The sequence below is a fragment of the Maniola hyperantus genome, chromosome 9, assembly GCF_902806685.2.
Source record: "Maniola hyperantus chromosome 9, iAphHyp1.2, whole genome shotgun sequence".
Classification (NCBI taxonomy): Eukaryota; Metazoa; Arthropoda; class Insecta; order Lepidoptera; family Nymphalidae; genus Maniola; species Maniola hyperantus.
The window spans coordinates 12,977,740-12,994,680 of NC_048544.1; the positions used below are offsets into that span (position 1 = coordinate 12,977,740).

The 16,941-nt window shown below is 37.5% G+C and overlaps 1 protein-coding gene and 1 non-coding gene across 2 annotated transcripts in view; both read right to left on the bottom strand.

Moving 5' to 3' along the window:
• Positions 1-16,941, bottom strand: part of LOC117985277 (terpene synthase-like) — a 383,491-nt gene that overhangs the window by 171,914 nt on the left and 194,636 nt on the right. The gene's annotated exons all lie outside the window — the stretch shown is intronic.
• Positions 10,684-10,756, bottom strand: TRNAR-UCG (transfer RNA arginine (anticodon UCG)). Its single transcript has one exon. It is a non-coding gene; the product is annotated as a tRNA-Arg (tRNA).

Genomic DNA, 16,941 nt, shown 5'->3' on the forward strand with positions numbered 1-16,941 from the left:
AAAGGAGGTGGTTCTCAATTCGGCCCGTTTTTTTTTCGACATTTTTTTATTTTTATTGCCTTTAAGCAGCGGAAATTAGGTTTTAATCAGGGCCGGCCCATGGGCGCGCGCCGCGCCGTCATAAGGAGACTCTACAACGGACTCAAAAACCGGTCAAGTGCGGTCGAAGTCGCACACGAAGGATTCCGTACACTATCACTCGTACATGATATAAATAACACTATGCACTTTCTATATTTTTTTTTATAGAATGGCGGCTATTTTGAAATTAGCTATCTGGTTTTTTTTAGTATAATGGTACAATAGAAATACATATTCTGTAAAAATTTCAACTCTCTGCCTACTACATATACGATTCATTTGATATAGCCCGTTGACCGATTGACGGACGAACAGTGGAGACTTAGTAATAGGGCCCCGATGGCATCCTTCGGGAACGGAACCCTAAAAATGGACCCCTGTATGCTTTAGCCCTTGCCTGATTTAGCCCTTGACTGCAATCTCACCTGGTGGTAAGTGATGATGCAATCTAAGATGTAAGCGGGCTAACCTGGTCCTAAAGTCCTCTGTGCAGTAGGTTTAGTAACTAAGCCTACTACATAGGGCGCCACACTTAAACTAAACTTTAGTTTAGCCCGAGATCGTGGATAGAAGGCGGCCGTTTTAACCACCTATCTATCACCGCTGTAGGAGGGCATTAATATTTATTTCTATAGGCATTATCTTCCAGCATAAAATTTTATGTAATCTTGGATCGATACACGTGGACTCCATCTACTTCGAATTGAATAGTAATTTACCAATTTGCGAATGAAGTCTTTGTATCTTGATTATTTCACTCTCTTTAGACAAATATGGGTATCAATTCCACTCCACGTGGATTTATATTTGGAACGAGGGCAAAGTGAAACCTATAAATTATTATATTAATAACTGAGTCAATAAGTAACAAAATTAATCCGCTTAGGCCATGTCTCATTGTATGGTTTAGAATGTTGGGCGGTAAAAGGGACGGATGAAAGGCGAGTAGGTACATGTGACTGAAATGCGAATGTTGAGATGGATCATGGATGTGTGGTGTGACAAGGATAAGACACACGAGTAGATATTATAGACCAGAGGGGAAGCTTCACACTAGCTCACGCACACCACGACGTGCCACGGACGCTCCGTGCGCCCAGTTTGGCGGCAAACGGAGCGTCCGTGACACGTCGTGGTGTGCGTGAGCTGCGCAAGAGTGAGTGAACCTACAGCCAGCCGCTAGTATGAAGCTTCCCCTCTGGTCTATATATCTACTCGTGTGGATAAGATAAGGAATGAATATATAAGGGGAAGTTTGTAAGTAGCGCCAGTGGTAGAAAAGATGAGGGGTTATAGGCTGGCATGGTATGGGCATATAATGCGGAGGGAAGAAAGCCATGACACTAGAAAAATGTTAAGTATGCATGTGAAAGGAAAAAAGAGGAGAGGACGACCAAAGAAAAGGTGGATGGATTGCGTGAAAGAGGATATGCGTGAAAAAGGAGTGGATAGTACTTACGTTGACGAATGATAGAAGTGAGTGGAAGAAGAAGACATGTTGTGCCGATCCCACGTAGCGTGGGATAAGGTGAGGAAGAAGAAGAGAGGCCATGTTTAGACGCACAATTGGCTATATCTGTTGTACACAATCTCTCACGAGTTTATACGGACGTTGCATATTTCTCTTAAACACCTATAATTTAATAGGAGTTTCACTAAACATCTTCACGGCTAGCTGTTATACTATTTCTATACCAATTCTCAATTCTAGGGTATCCACCGAACAGACACTTTCACAGACTTTGTCAATACATTAGGCAGCCCATTCATGAAGCCTATAAACTTTTTTGTATGTCCAGCATGGAATGTCCTCTTTTCATTAGATAAGTGCGTATAAACTCGTTTTAGCCCGTCCTTTCAGCTTATTGATAGGTTTATTTACTTTCTATGATAACGAAATTCCGTTATTCCAGAGGAATACCTTACGTATTCATGATAGTAAAATTATTTTCTACTAAGATTGTTTTTGTGAGTTTATTTTTACCACAGCATAGGGATTTTATTATGACATTCACTGTCGTAAACAGGTTTATGTTGTAATAGTCCCATCTACATATCCTTATTTTTCCTAAGTGCCCAGTTAATCCATTTATAAATGCTAGCTTATGCTTGCGACTAAGTCCGCGTGGGCAACACAAATTTCAAACCCCTTTTTTTATCCCCTTAGGGGTTGAATTTTCAAAAATCCCTTCTTAGCGCATGTCTACGTCATAATACATTCATCATAGCTATCTGCATGCCAAATTTCAGCCCGATCCGTTCAGTAGTTTGAGCTGTGCGTTGATAGATCAGTCAGTCAGTCAGCTTTTCCTTTTATACCTATCTATAATATAAAAATGAATCACTAAATGTGTTGCAAATCTCGAGAACAGCTGAACCGATTTCGCTAAAACATTTTTTATAATATTCCTTGAAGTACGAGGATGGTTCTTACGGAGAGAAAAATTTAATTCAACCTCCCCCTCAATTTTCTAAACTCCACCCGAGCGAAGCCGGGGCAGGTCAGCTAGTATACTAAAGATAATTTGGCCACACGGGGGGACGACAGCTTAGAAAAGCTTATAGGGACGGGCAAAACTGAGAGCAAAAGAGCGAGAGGCCGCTCACCAACTAGGTGGTCCGACCAGCTAAAGGAGTCCAGCAGGTGTGGATTTTATCACATTGTGAAAATGGCCACCAACAGAAGCCGATGGAAAAAGATAATCCATTCGAGAGCAGATTGCCAGGACCACGATCTTCAGCAATGAAGGAACGACCGGAGAGAGAGAGAGAGACTAAAGATATTATAAATGAGAAAGTGTGTCTGTGCACAAAGTTGTGCACTATAATATCTTCCACGCAGTTGGCTAATCTCCATGGAGATTGGTTGCCGTCGGAATTCGGTCGGGAGGGCGTTAATCGTTTAGTAAAGTACAGAAGCAATTGGATTAGAAGGATTACTTACTGAGAGATTATCTCGTTGACACGAGCGGGAAGCGTGGCAGAAGGCGTGGCAAGCGATGAGTCAATTGTCGAGTACCGTGTCACTAGGTCACAATGTGAGATGGAACTGACCTAATTATTTATTGGTGGGTTCCGTGCATACTGCAAATATTGAATAAACTTAACTAAGTACATAGGTGTGTCTTAGTTATAAAAATGCTTTTTTTTAATTCAGATACAAGTTAGCCCTTGACTGCAATCTCACCTGGTGGTAAGTGATGATGCAGTCTAAGATGATACTGATAGCGGACTAACCTGGAAGGGGTATGGCAGTTTGTAAAGGATTATTTAAATGATAAGCAAGCTTGGGAATGAGTTGCTTAACGGATTGTGATAGTTCTAATAAGTTTCAATAATTTTGTAAAGTGGTGAAAATAAAAAGAATAGCCGGCTGAGTTTGTTGTGGGCTCTTCTCAGACCTGGGCGCGTTTGGAACCCTCGTAGCTTAAGTTTTAAGTTGCGTAATAATTATCACCACTATATCTTAGAAATCCAACATCTGACCATCAAAAAGAGTTATTAATTACCTATTTTGAATAAATCATTTGACTTTTGACTTTTGACTTTTTATTAAACCCATACCCCTTTGGTTTCTACACGGCATCGTACCGGAACGCTAAATCGCCACGGTCGAAGCCTCCCACCAGACAGAAATACTAGCTAATTTTCGCGACTTCATCCACAGTGAGTGGCAGGGAGTTGCCAATGTGGTTGTTTAAGGGTGTCTGGCAATGCATGACGTGATTTCTAATACTATTCTAAAGAAAACATAAAAATTAGACTTCATACTTTGACGTAAGATTTTTTACACTTTTATTACCTGTTATCTCCCAAAGCCATCCATGTATCCCGTATGATCCAAACAAACATCCAAACAAACGTTCCTACCAGTGTTGGGGACAATACGCAACTCTTAATTATAAAATAAGGAAGGTCTGGCACGCGCTGGCTCTTAGGCCACTACACCTGCATGGCATAATATAAACATAATATACATACTTCGATCATTCATTTTGATGTGAAGGTCATATTATTATGTACTTTAGGTAAGCTATAAGCAGTTTATAATTTTTTGGCTTATTTATTAAAATTTTAGTAGGTATACATAAATATGGCTGTTCCGTCGTTACTCACTATATTTTTTGCGTTCTTCCCTCCACAATTGGATTCGAAATTTATTATTTAGTCTACAAAAATACCGAGGATGGTTTACACAACTTTACTGCGTATCTCTAAAACAAAAGACACGTGGGCTTCTCATTTGAAATGTAAGTATATCATTCTGAATTAGGCTTAACACGAGATCATTATTAACACACCAACACATTTATTGTGACAAAAAATGTATTAATGTAGTCATCCAAATTGATATTTAATCCATTATGAATAAGAAACATATTGGCATGTCTGTTTTTGTTTAGAATTCGAGTATTATTCACTCACTATGACACATTATTTTTCTCGGTAAAAGAAAATGTTACAAGAGAAAGAAAGTGTTGTTATGGGTTCATTGATTTAGAATTCATATCGCTGTATATGGGTTAGTTATCATTTTTATCAAAAGTTTTTTAAGCGTAATGTTTTTTATTAATTTATTAAAGCTTGATAAAGTAATTACCTAAATAGGAACAGAATAAGCGCGAGTGAAGTGAGCGCAAAATTTTATCCAAACGATGCTTATTTCTATAGTATAAAAATGAATCACCAAATGTGTTGGTCATCGCAAATCTCGAGAACCGCTGAAGCGATTTCGCTAATTCTTTTTTATAATATTCCTTGAAGTACGAGGATGGTTCTTACGGAGAGAAAAATTAAAAAAAAATTGAATCGATTGTTAGGCGGAATGAAGTTCGCCAGGGCAGCTAGTTACTCATAGATAGTGAACAGCAATAGCATCCAGATACTGAAAAAATAATATCTTTACTAGATCATAAAATGAACAGAAAATAACAATTTGAACATAATTGAACTGAATACACCTACTACGAGCGAAGCGAGTCCGAATTTTTTTTCACAAGGGCCATGTGCGGATTCGCAGTCTTGATATACCTTTGAGAACATTATGGGGAACTCAAACATTCAGGCTATCATCGATTTACCACTAGAGTGATGGGTAGTGCATAGGTACTAAATTAAATAATGCATTTTTGTCAACAATATGTTGACATCCGTGCCGACAGCCGTGACATCATAAAGGGACAGGTAAATAATCAAATCATTATTTTAATTCTTAACCAGTTATCCTTAACAGTTTAGCTTCTCGGAAACTTGATAAGGGAAATAACCGATTTAATTTCGGTTTTGTGACCGTATAATAAGATATGAACTGACACGAGAATAAGACATAATAGGCTGTATTTAACTGAACAAAAGAATTATTAACTGACGTGTTTATATTACAAATAGGATGTATTAAAATTTTTGTAAAGATCTTCGTGCGATAAACACACGTTTTCTGCATTAATTATAAGTATAAAAATCGTGGTCCATTTTTTTATTTGTATTTTAACTAGCTTATGCTCGCGACTTCGTCCGCGTGGATTACACAAATTTCAAACACCTATTTTACACTCTTAGGGGTTGAATTTTCAAAAATCCTTTCTTAGCGAATGCTTACGTCATAATATCTAGCTGCATGCAAAATTTCAGTCCGATCCGTTAAGTAATTTGAGCTTTGCGTTGATAGATCAGTCAGTCAGTCAGTCATTCACCTTCTCCTTTTATATATTTAAGATTTAAGATTTATTGTGAGGTTTATACTTAGAAGGTTTCTTCTCCGTAAAATTAGCACTTCTGATCGTCAAAATTAAAGTTTTCAATCGCTAACAAAATAGTAGATTATATAGAGTAGAAAAAAATGTTGATTCTAGTGATTTCTAATATCCTAATTATAAGTAAGTATTATAAATCCTTTATTTTGCTAGAATTCGTGTAACAATGGTAGTATTTTTTTAAGGCCAGTAAGTACCAATGTATTAGGCTACTAATTATGTCATAAAGAAAGGAACTAAGACGTTCCCAAATTAAAATTAAATTGTGGTCATGAACTAAATCCACCTTCGCGTACGAAACGCTTTGCGTCATCATTCCTTATACGCATGGCAAGGGTCTGGAATACTCTTCCGCGATCAGTGTTTCCTGTCAATTATAATCCGGGTATCTTTAAAACAAGAGTGAATAGGCACCTTCTAGGCAAACGCGTCCCATCTTAGGCCACATCATCACTTCCCATCAGGTGTGATCGTGGTCAAGCGTGCACTATAACTTATAAACAAAAAAAAACTATTTTCGAAGCAAGAAAACTACATCAAGTGGGCTACCATATGAAAGGGCATTGCTTGCACATTCTAAAACAGATTTTTATTTATTTTTATGCATCATATTTTTTGAATTATCGTGCAAAATGTCGAAAAATACGGCTGTAGTAGGTGAGGAACCCTCGTTGCGCGAGCATGACTCGCACTAGGCCGGGTTTTATTTTTTATTCAGATACAAGTTAGACCTTGGCTGCAATCTCACCTGGTGGTAAGTGATGGTGCAGTCTAAGATGAAAACGGGCTAACCTGGAAGGGGTATGGCAGTTTTTTTTTACTAAACCTACACCCCTTTGGTTTCTACTTTCTACACGGCATCGTACCGGAACGCTTGGCGGCACGGCTTTGCTGATAGGGTGGTAACTAGCTCGCAGTGCAAGTTGCAGCCACATCACGCGTTTCCACGTGAGTTCGAAAGACACGCGTTCACTGCGCGTGAAAATAAAGCCATGTGCAGCCAAAGGTTCATGTTGTTGTTGTTGATTTCCTCAATAAGGCAATACGTCCGTCGACTTGAATCCATTCAATTGTTCCTATTCAACTTCTATTGTTTCAAATTCATTGGAAACTTGTTCACGTTCAAAGGTCACGCCACGGACATTGCCCATAAAATTGAGTGTTGGAGAATTGGGCAGGAACTCGTGTAAATAATAATAAAAACCGGCCAAGTGAAAGTCGGACTCGCGCACCAAGAGTTCCGTACCATCAGTACCCTTATTATCAGTACCTTTATTATCAGTACCCTTATCATAAATGCGAAAGTGTGTTCGTTTGTTGGTTTGTTGGTTTATTGGTTTGTTGGTTTGTCCTTCAATCACGTCTCAACGGTGCAACGGATTGACGTGATTTTTTGCATGGGTATAGAATAAAGATAGAGAAGGAGAGTGACATAAGCTACTTTTTATCCCGGAAAATCAAAGAGTTCGCACGGGATTTTTAAAAAACCCAATTCCACGCGGACGAAGTTGCGAGCATCAGCTAGTATAATATAGATAGAGCCTCAATAGCTCAACTGGTAAAGGAGTGGACTGAAAACCGAAAGGTCGACGGTTCAAACCCCGCCCGTTGCACTATTGTCGTACCTACTCCTAGCACAAGCTTTACGCTTAGTTGCAGAGGAAAGGGGAATATTAGTGATTTAACATGGCTAATATTCTTTCTAAAAAAAAAAAAAAAGATAAGGAAATAAATAAAGGCTTATTAAAACTTGAGCAGAAGATATACATACTTACTCAAAAAAATGATGTTTTATTTTTATTTTCGCATCGAAATATTACAATCTGGATTAGGCACAGACTTGGCAGTGACTACATAATTGGATATACTGTATTGTAACGGTCGGTAGTTGATAACTACGGTACTCATGTCGTAGTCCATTTTCACGAAAGGAGGCGCAATAGGGTTGTCCACATCCACTCGGATGTAGGTCAGATCAGAGCATTGGGGTATCTGGAAGTAAAATAGAGCACAGGTGTGGTGTATGTATATTAATAAAAACAGTAACAACTTCTCTGCAAAAACATAGTTATACACTATAGTTTTAGTATACGCAAAATTTGAAAGTAGTTTGTTCAGAATCAGTAGGTAACAGAATCGATTGCAATCATTTTTACAACGTGTTATATTTTGATCAAAAAATACTTTAAAATCCTGCAAGTTTAGACACCTAGTTGAACGACCGCATGCACCAGCTGATTCGAGACGCGCAAGCGAGAGCACGCACGATCGACGCTAGCCGTCCCGTTCGCTCACAGCCGCTCGCTTGGGGTGACCATCTTTTTGCATGACAACGACTCAACACACAAGCTTATAACTTAGTAAATTTTCATTAAATATTTTTGAAATTTTGTACATAATATTGTTTATGTAAAAATATTCGACAGGTGTTTCGGTTTTTGCGTTAACTAAAACTAACGTTGTATAATAGCATAGTTATATAGCCCATAGTACAGTTCTGACTTTGGGAGCTAGTGGTCAAAATTTTGTGAACATTCTTTTGGCAAATAAAGATTATGTAGATTGTGCCAGATCCTTCTTTACACGCGCCGATAAATTCTTGTAAGGCCGGCAACGCATCGGCAGTTCCTCTGGTGCTGGTTCATGGGCGGCGGTTATCACTTAACATCAGGTGACCCGCCTGCTCGTTTGCTCGCTATCTCTATAAAAATAAATATACGAAGTGCGTGAAATTTGAGAAAGGCCATAAAATCTTCTTTATGTGTCAATTGTCAGTCAAAAGTACGATTTTCGTTCACTATAACTCTTGTCCCCTCTATTTTCTGTGTATTCCTCGATTCTTGATTGTAACACCAAATCTATAATATGTAAATGAATCACTAAATGTGTTGGTCATCGCAAATCTCGAGAACAGCTGAACCGATTTCGCTAATTATTTTTTATAATATTCCTTGAAGTACGAGGATGGTTCTTACGGAGAGAAAAAATTAAAAAATTTGAATCGACTGTTAGGCGGAACGAAGTTCGCCAGGGCAGCTAGTTACCTGATAAATTTTGTTATTCTAGTAGGCCTATTAATTTTCTAAAAGTCTTAATTAATTTATTAACAGAAAACTTACCACTATCGGTATCCTAACATTCTTCTCTAGGGGTCCAATTTTCCCAGATTTAGAAAATGTCACTTCACCGTGATTCGCTATTTTATTATAATTTGTTTAGACAGTTTAGTTAGTCAGTCAGTTTAGTTATTATGATATTAAAATGTCTTTGGTTTCGTTAGTCATCGACTTGGGTCACAGTTGCTTAGGATAGTTAGTTAAAAATTTGAGAAAGGATATTCTTTTTAGTATCACCACTTTATTACTTTTGTAAAGTGGTGATACTAAAAAGAATATCACTTAAACTTATTGGACTATCACAAAGCTGTTAGCTGTTAAGAGCAACTCATTCTCAAGCTCTATCATTTAAATAATCCTTTACATTGTAATAGGATTTTTTAATAAGTTTACGATTAATGAAAACTTTTTCTGTTAGACTGTTTGAGCTGTTGAGTAATTACTAGTTGACATAGAAACGGGCATACATACATACAGCTCAAACACATAACACTCGTTTTGGGCTTCGCCGCAGTCGGTAAAAAAATCAAACCAACGACTTACCAAACTCGAAGGTGTCCATAGTTCCATAATTGCGGCGCGTAGCGTCACATTGTGAAATACCAATAAAGAAAATAAAATATAAACACAATATTTTATTTTTCATTGTTACTCGAAACAAATATTCTTAATTAATATATACATCTCCGTAAACACTGTATTTATATACGTAGGTACATAATAATTAAAAAATAATTGTGATGAATAATCGATTTGTTATATAGTACCAATTAAATTAGACGGTAGTCACCAAGACCTTTAGTTTAGAAGTGTTTCTCAAAGTTTACTATATTCATGACTAACTGATCTGCCCCAGCTTTGCTCGGTCTGTTCTCGCTTCAGTCAAAAAGCAGAAATATAAACCTCTTTATTCATATCCCATGAAAAATTTCGAATTAATCGCCTAATTTCATTTATGTCTTCGTTAAAAAGGAACCTCTGCACAAAATTTCAGTTTTCTAGGTCAACAGATTTGGGCTGATGATCATGATGAGTCAGTCAGTGAGTCAGGACTTTACTTTTTTATCATCATCATCATCATCGTCGTCAACTGATAGACGTCTAGTGCTAGACATACCTAGGCGTCTTATAAGAAACTTCCATACGCCACGATCTTGCACCGCCGAAATCCAGCGGCTCCCTACGACTCGTTTAATGTATTTTTAACCGACTTCAAAAAAAGGAGGAGGTTCTCAATTCGTCGGAATCTTTTTTTTTTTTTTTTTTTTTTTTTTTTTTTTTAATATTATGTATAGTACGCGACAGGTCGAGTTGGCACTTGGGGTGGGGACGCCCCGCACACCCGCACAGCCTCCGCGCTAACGCAGCGAGGAATATCGCAGATGACGTGCGGCTGTGCGGGGCGTCCCATAACCTCATACCCCGATTGCCATCTCGAGCTGTCGCGTACTATACCTACAAAGGTCTTTATTTATGTCACATAGAACAATAAATCGAAATAGTTTTTTTTTTTAAAAAGAGAAGTTAAGTTTAGTTACCTTGCTTGTACTATGTATTTTTAAACGACTACTTTGTGTTCAAAAGTCAAAGGGTCTTTAATTATTTATAGTAATTTTTTTACTAATAATTGGTAATGAACTTGAATAATAAATTAATCCAATTTTTGTAAGATAATTATAAAAAAAAACTAGCCATAAATGAACAAAATAGCATAAAAGTATATATATTTGATTCGACCGTGACAGGACTCGAACCTGCAATCTTCGGATCCGAAGTCCGACGCCTTATCCATTAGGCCACACGGTCTCTGCAAAATGTTGTGAAATAGGTCATGCAATGCCACGCAGGCCTTGTCTAGACGTCATAGATTACGTCAGAGGTTATTCAACTCGTAACCTTCGAGGCAACGTACGTTGTGATAGGGAATGTACATTACTATACATGGTTTGACTAAGATACGTTCGTATCTTGATAAGCATTGCTTTGTATTTTATTGACAGGGAATTTCCCAGTTCTGTGACTCTCATTTCAATTTTCCGTTTGCGAAAAACTTCTAAGTAGGTAGTGCTTCTCTGTTAAAAGAAACTAAAACTAAGATATAAATTAATGATACTAAAGTTTTAAATGATACTAAAATAATTGAAATATATATTTATTAGGTAATATTATACTCGTACTTAATTTTTCATTAATTTAATCCCTAAAAATTACAAGGTAAAAAGTAAAATCACATAATTAGGTAAGTACTAAAATTATAATTCATTAAAACTAAACACGCCTTTCTATAAATGCGAAAGTGGGTTTGTTTGTTGGTTTGTTTATTTGTCCTTCAATCACTTCGCAACGGAGCAACGGATCGACGTGATTTTTTGCATGGGTATAGTTAGAGACCTGGAGAGTGGCATAGGCTACTTTTTATCCCGGAAAATCAAAGAGTTCCCCCGGGATTTTAAAAACATAAATCCACGCGAACGAAGTCGTGGGCATCAGGTAGTTAAAAAAGATATAGTCCGTACAAAATGCCTCCTCACGCGCCATTGTAACTCTAAGGGTCAATCAACTGTCATGTCAAAAGTATAGAAATTTGAAACAAAAAGTTAAAAAATGGCGCGTAAGGAGTTAAATTGTACGCGTTATACTTATTTTGTTTTTATCACACATCATTCCTTACGTTTTCCTTACATGTTAGTTACCTACCTAGTAGGTATACCTACCTACATCCTAAACTTCTAACCCTATAGTATTTTTTTTTCTTACAAGTACCCCAGATTGTTTACCAGTTCAAAGGATACCACGAAAGGTAGGGTAAACTCGCTGCCAACATGTTGCCTATAAGATCCTTTTAAAGAACCTCCTACAGAGAGCTGGCGAGACTCGAGAGTCAGAGAGTGTCACGAGTGATCACGTGTCATGACATGACATCCATCCTTGTAGCCTCAGTAATCTGTCGATAAGTTACTTAGCGACGTTGTTAATTTTGTCAAAAACATAAACTCATCTGGTGACAGTAGGGCTGGCTCATTTTTTGCGCAACGGATTAGCCTGGCTGTCCAGCGCGGAAATGCAGTCAATCTTGGCACAATTCCACGCAGGCGTGATTTGTATAGTAATTCTAGGATAAGGCTAGCTTTAAGTTTTATTGTAATATTTTCATTAAAAAAAACAAATAATTTATGACAAATTAACCTATCGGCAGATTACAGGTAGGAATGAAATAGGAATGTTTTTTTTTTAATTTATTTATTTAGGTAAAACTCTAAACTGTCTTCTGTTAATGTTTTAAAAAGCGATTTTTTTTAAATCATAAAAATCCAGTAGGGTTATCGAAACAGTTTCTGATGCAATTAAAATAGAGTAGGTATCTACCTAGTATCTACATAGGTACTAGTAAATAAAATAAATAAAAAATAATATAAAATAAAAATCTTTTTTATTCAAGTAAACTTTCACAAGTGCTTTCGAATCGTCGGATGCATCTACCACTGGTTCGGAATGCCTTTCCTAAATAGAAATGGAATAAAAGAGGCTAACTTATATTTCGAAAAGTCGCGTTGTCGAACCCCACTTGCTTGTCGTACATAATAGATTTGCTCTACAAAATATTACAATACATTGTGTTACTAGTGCTGTACAATATAATAGTCATCATCATCATCAGCCTGTGGACGTCCACTGTTGGACATAGGCCTTCCCTAAAGAGCGCCACCACACCCGGTCCTCAGCCTTCCTCATCCAGCCACTTCCCGCCAGCCTCTTTATATCGTCGGTCCATCGTGATTCGTGCTGGAGGGCCTCCCACACTACGCTTGCTTAAACGCGGTCTCCACTCAAGGACTTTCCGGCTCCAACAATAATATAATAATGTATAATATTATGTAATTCAGTAGTTGGAGAGGAAAGAGGAAAATTATTCATGTTTAAAACAGTTTCATATACCCGTGATAAACGAATTACATTTGAATTGTTACTTAATAATTATTATAAACTAGCTTTTGCCCGCGACTTCGTCAGTGTGAAATTAGATTTTTATAAATCCCGTGTAGCCTAATCAGTCCTTGTATAACCTTCTATCTGCCTGCATGTAAAAGTCCCTTTTTTATACGAATATCATACCCCTTTTTACCCCTTAGGGATTGAATTTACAAAAAAAAATCTTAGCGGATGCTTACGTCCTATATCCATCCATTGGTTTGAGCTGCGTGTTGATAGATCAGTCAATCAGTCAGTCACCTTTTCCTTCTACCCGAAGAAGATAATACTTTGTGTCTAGTATGAATAAAAACCCGGCCAAGTGCGACTCAGGCTCGCACAACGAGGGTTCCGTACAACAGTCGTATTTTTTTGACATTTTGCACGATAATTCAAAAACTTTAATGCATAAAAATAAATAAAAATCTGTTTTAGAATGTACAAGTGAAGACCTTTCATATGATAGGTATCATTCATATAGTTATCTTAATTCGAAAATTGAAAATACTAATTATTAGTTTATGACTACAATTTAATTTTTTTTGTGTAGTGTAACCACAAATTCATGGTTTTCAGATTTTTCCCCTAATTCCAGTTATAAGATTTACCTACCCTTACGGGAAGTACCCTGTAGGTTTCTTGACAGACAGACGGACAGACAGACAACAAAGTGATCCTATAAGGGTTCCGTGTTTCCTTTTGAGGTACGGAACCCTAAAAATAGAATAATATTACTGAATAGGAAAATAAATTGGAACAGACTATCTATGAATTGTTTAACTATGGATTTGATAACGGCATGGATACAGTAGATATTTACGTAAGCAGTTAGATAATGCGTTTATGTAATCTGTTTTGTCCTAGTGTCCTAATAACCACCAACCCAGACACTTCGTGTTTCAGCCATTTTATTTATTGTACCCATATAATAGGTAAGTATAAGCTTTATAACAAAATAATATAAACTTTAAGAATAATCTAAATTTCCACTTTTTATGATTTTGCCAGTTAATTCGTATAAAAATGGTAAAAATTAATACAAGCAATGAACTCTACGATCTACATACCTCCATCCTTAATTTACACGAAAATAATATTATCAAACCTTTTTTTTTTTTTTTATCGTTGGGAAATGCATTTACGCATCCCTCCCGTGAACGGGCAGGGTATGTGGGACTCGCCAGCCGAGAGGCGACCGGAATTCCCACTAAAACCCAAGGGCGCTCCTGCGCTGCGCTGGCGGCTGGATCACGGGAACACCGAAGCATTTCTCTAATATTATCAAACCTGCCACAGCATAGCAGGATTGTATAGATTTTTCTAAAAGATGTTTACAACATCCCCTCTCCCAACTAACAGCAGCACATTTTTTAATGATTCTCAGACTAGATATGCTTAGAATAATTACTCAAGAGTCAAGAAACATATTTTCTGGTGAAGGATGATGCAGTGCAAACCGCAGTCACGTTTTATGAAAACTTTTTAAATTACTCGCAGTCAGTGCTGAAGTCAGAAAAAGAGGTTATACGTATTAAGGTAATGATCGAAAACAATGCTGAATCTGAAAAGTGCGATAGTTAGCCGTTTTTCGCGAGCTAGCTCGAGATAATTTTTCAGTAGTACGGTAACTCGCATGTTGGAATGACGCACACTGTGCTGATTCTATCCTCCTTCGGCATCCCGTCACCCTCCCTAGAAATACTAGGCACCCATAAACTATAAAGCATCTAGTACGATCAAACGAGAGTGCATTATTGTGCAGAACACTTCCTATATGTAGCTATTTTGAATCTTAAGTCCTATCACTATGTTTTATTTTCGAATAAACATTTACAATTATAGGATGTACCCATTAAATAGGGATCGCTGAATGTACCCTTGTAGCAGTGAATCCTTCCGATCTTTTATCCATTGTGGTAAGGTCTATATTTCAGTGGCATGTCCTCTTCCTGTACAGAATGCTTCCTAGTTCCCTGTGTAACTCCTCACAATATCTTATTCCCTAGTATGTTGTTATGTAATTTCGTTCCGTAGTCGTCACGGTAACGGTTAGTCTGTTTGACTTTGTTACGGAAAGGAAACGCGCCATATAACGGGCCAGATTGCGCTAGTCTGTAGTCTTTTTTTTAATAATTAACAATACATAAGATTATTTTTTTAGAGCACATACTTAGTCAATTTCGTTCATGGTTTCGAATCAGAAGAAAAATAGAAAAGAATACTAGACAAAAGTATGAAACTTTTAAATTATACCGTATTCAGTCAAAAATTAAATAAAGAAATTAGATAAAATAACTAATTTAAAAAAACAAATTTTAGATCGGAAGTGATCGGAAGCTTTCTTTGGATATACTAAAAACTAAATTTTTGAACTAGTAATACTTAATTAATTTAAATTAATAAAAAAATTACAAATAAAAATGTCATCTAAACCACTGTAACGAGACAAGGTGCCCAGAACACTGGCTGCTTTATCTCGTTGACCATAATATGACAGGCAGGTCCTTAAAAAATAATCTAGCATCCTCGCCCTCGTGGGGCACGCATGTGAGGGTTTCTACGCCAAAAGGATATGAAATTATTTTTTATATTTACTAGCTTATGCTGGCGACTTCGACCACGTGGACTTCATAAATTTCAAACCCCTGCCTATTTTACCAATGGTTTCAGCTGATAGATCGGTCAGTCAGCTTATCCTTTTATATAATGTAGATTTTCATAAGAACTTGCGTCTCGATGGCCCCTAAGCAATATTGAGTTTGCGCATTTTCAAAGTGAAAATGCGCAAACTAAGAGAAAATAAAACTACTCGTAACTAAACAAACACAGTAAAAGTACTTGACCCTTTTAACTACAAACAAAGCAGTAAATAGGGTCAACGATCGTTTGTATTAAACTGCCTAATGACCCCAACATTTGGGTCAGGACGGGTTAATGAAGGCCAATATTTGGACTGCTTTGCCCCACATTTCAATGAAGGGATAAGTGTCCCTAGAACAAAGAAAATCTATAATACGGGACGCCTGCAAAAAATGCTTTGGGATAAAAGTATAACAAGTTTGAAGTATGATTGATGATTTCAGAGGCTGGAGAGGGTTAATAGTAGAGATGGACCATTTCACAGGAGCATGTGAAAAAAACACGTGAAAAGCCTTTTCATAATAATTATGTAACACTTAAGGCTGAGGCCTCACGATGCGTATCCGGTGCGTTGCGGCGCACTGCATTACCGCTCCGGTAGATGTATGACGTTGCAACGCACCACCCCTCCTCGCTTCATCTCTCTGATCCCCAGTTCGTCGCGCGTCCGGTGCGGCGCCGCACGATTTCGTAACGCATCGTGTGGCATGGTACAGCAATTACTATGTAGGATGACGCAGCGGCAGCGGCGTCATCTGGCTTCACTTTAAGTGAAACAGGACCTTACCTGAGTACTTAAAATAGCTTGTAATCACCGCTTGTAATAAATTATGAAACAAAATCTCAAAAAAGTTGAAATTCCTTTGGTCCCGCTTTATTGTTTTAAGTTCACGCACGCATGATCACCACCCTGCTCAGACGCTAAAGAGCGCACGAGCGAGAACACTCGCATCGCTGCGTATTAAACAAATAAAAACATCTAGCTTTTCATTTTCATCATTCTAGTTTCTAATATTTGTGCATTTACATAATACTAAATTTTAGATAATCATAAGTGCGAAAATTCACTATCTGTGAAAAAACACCCGTGAAATATCAGCGCTACCTATTGAACTTATAGTACTAGGTACGTAACAGGTTGAGATGGCAATAATATATGATGGTAACTAACCCGGCTCGGGCGAGCGCGGGTAACGTGCGGATGTGCGGGGCGGCTCCCGCCTCATAGCCTGATTGCCATCTCGACCTGTCGCGGACTTATATCTAGCTACGATTGTAAGACTGAAAAATTACTTTCCGTGTAAAATCGCCTGCGAAACCACAGTGCAGAAAAATAATAATTTCACCAAATAAAAGTTTTTTCATTGTAGCAATAATGCCCA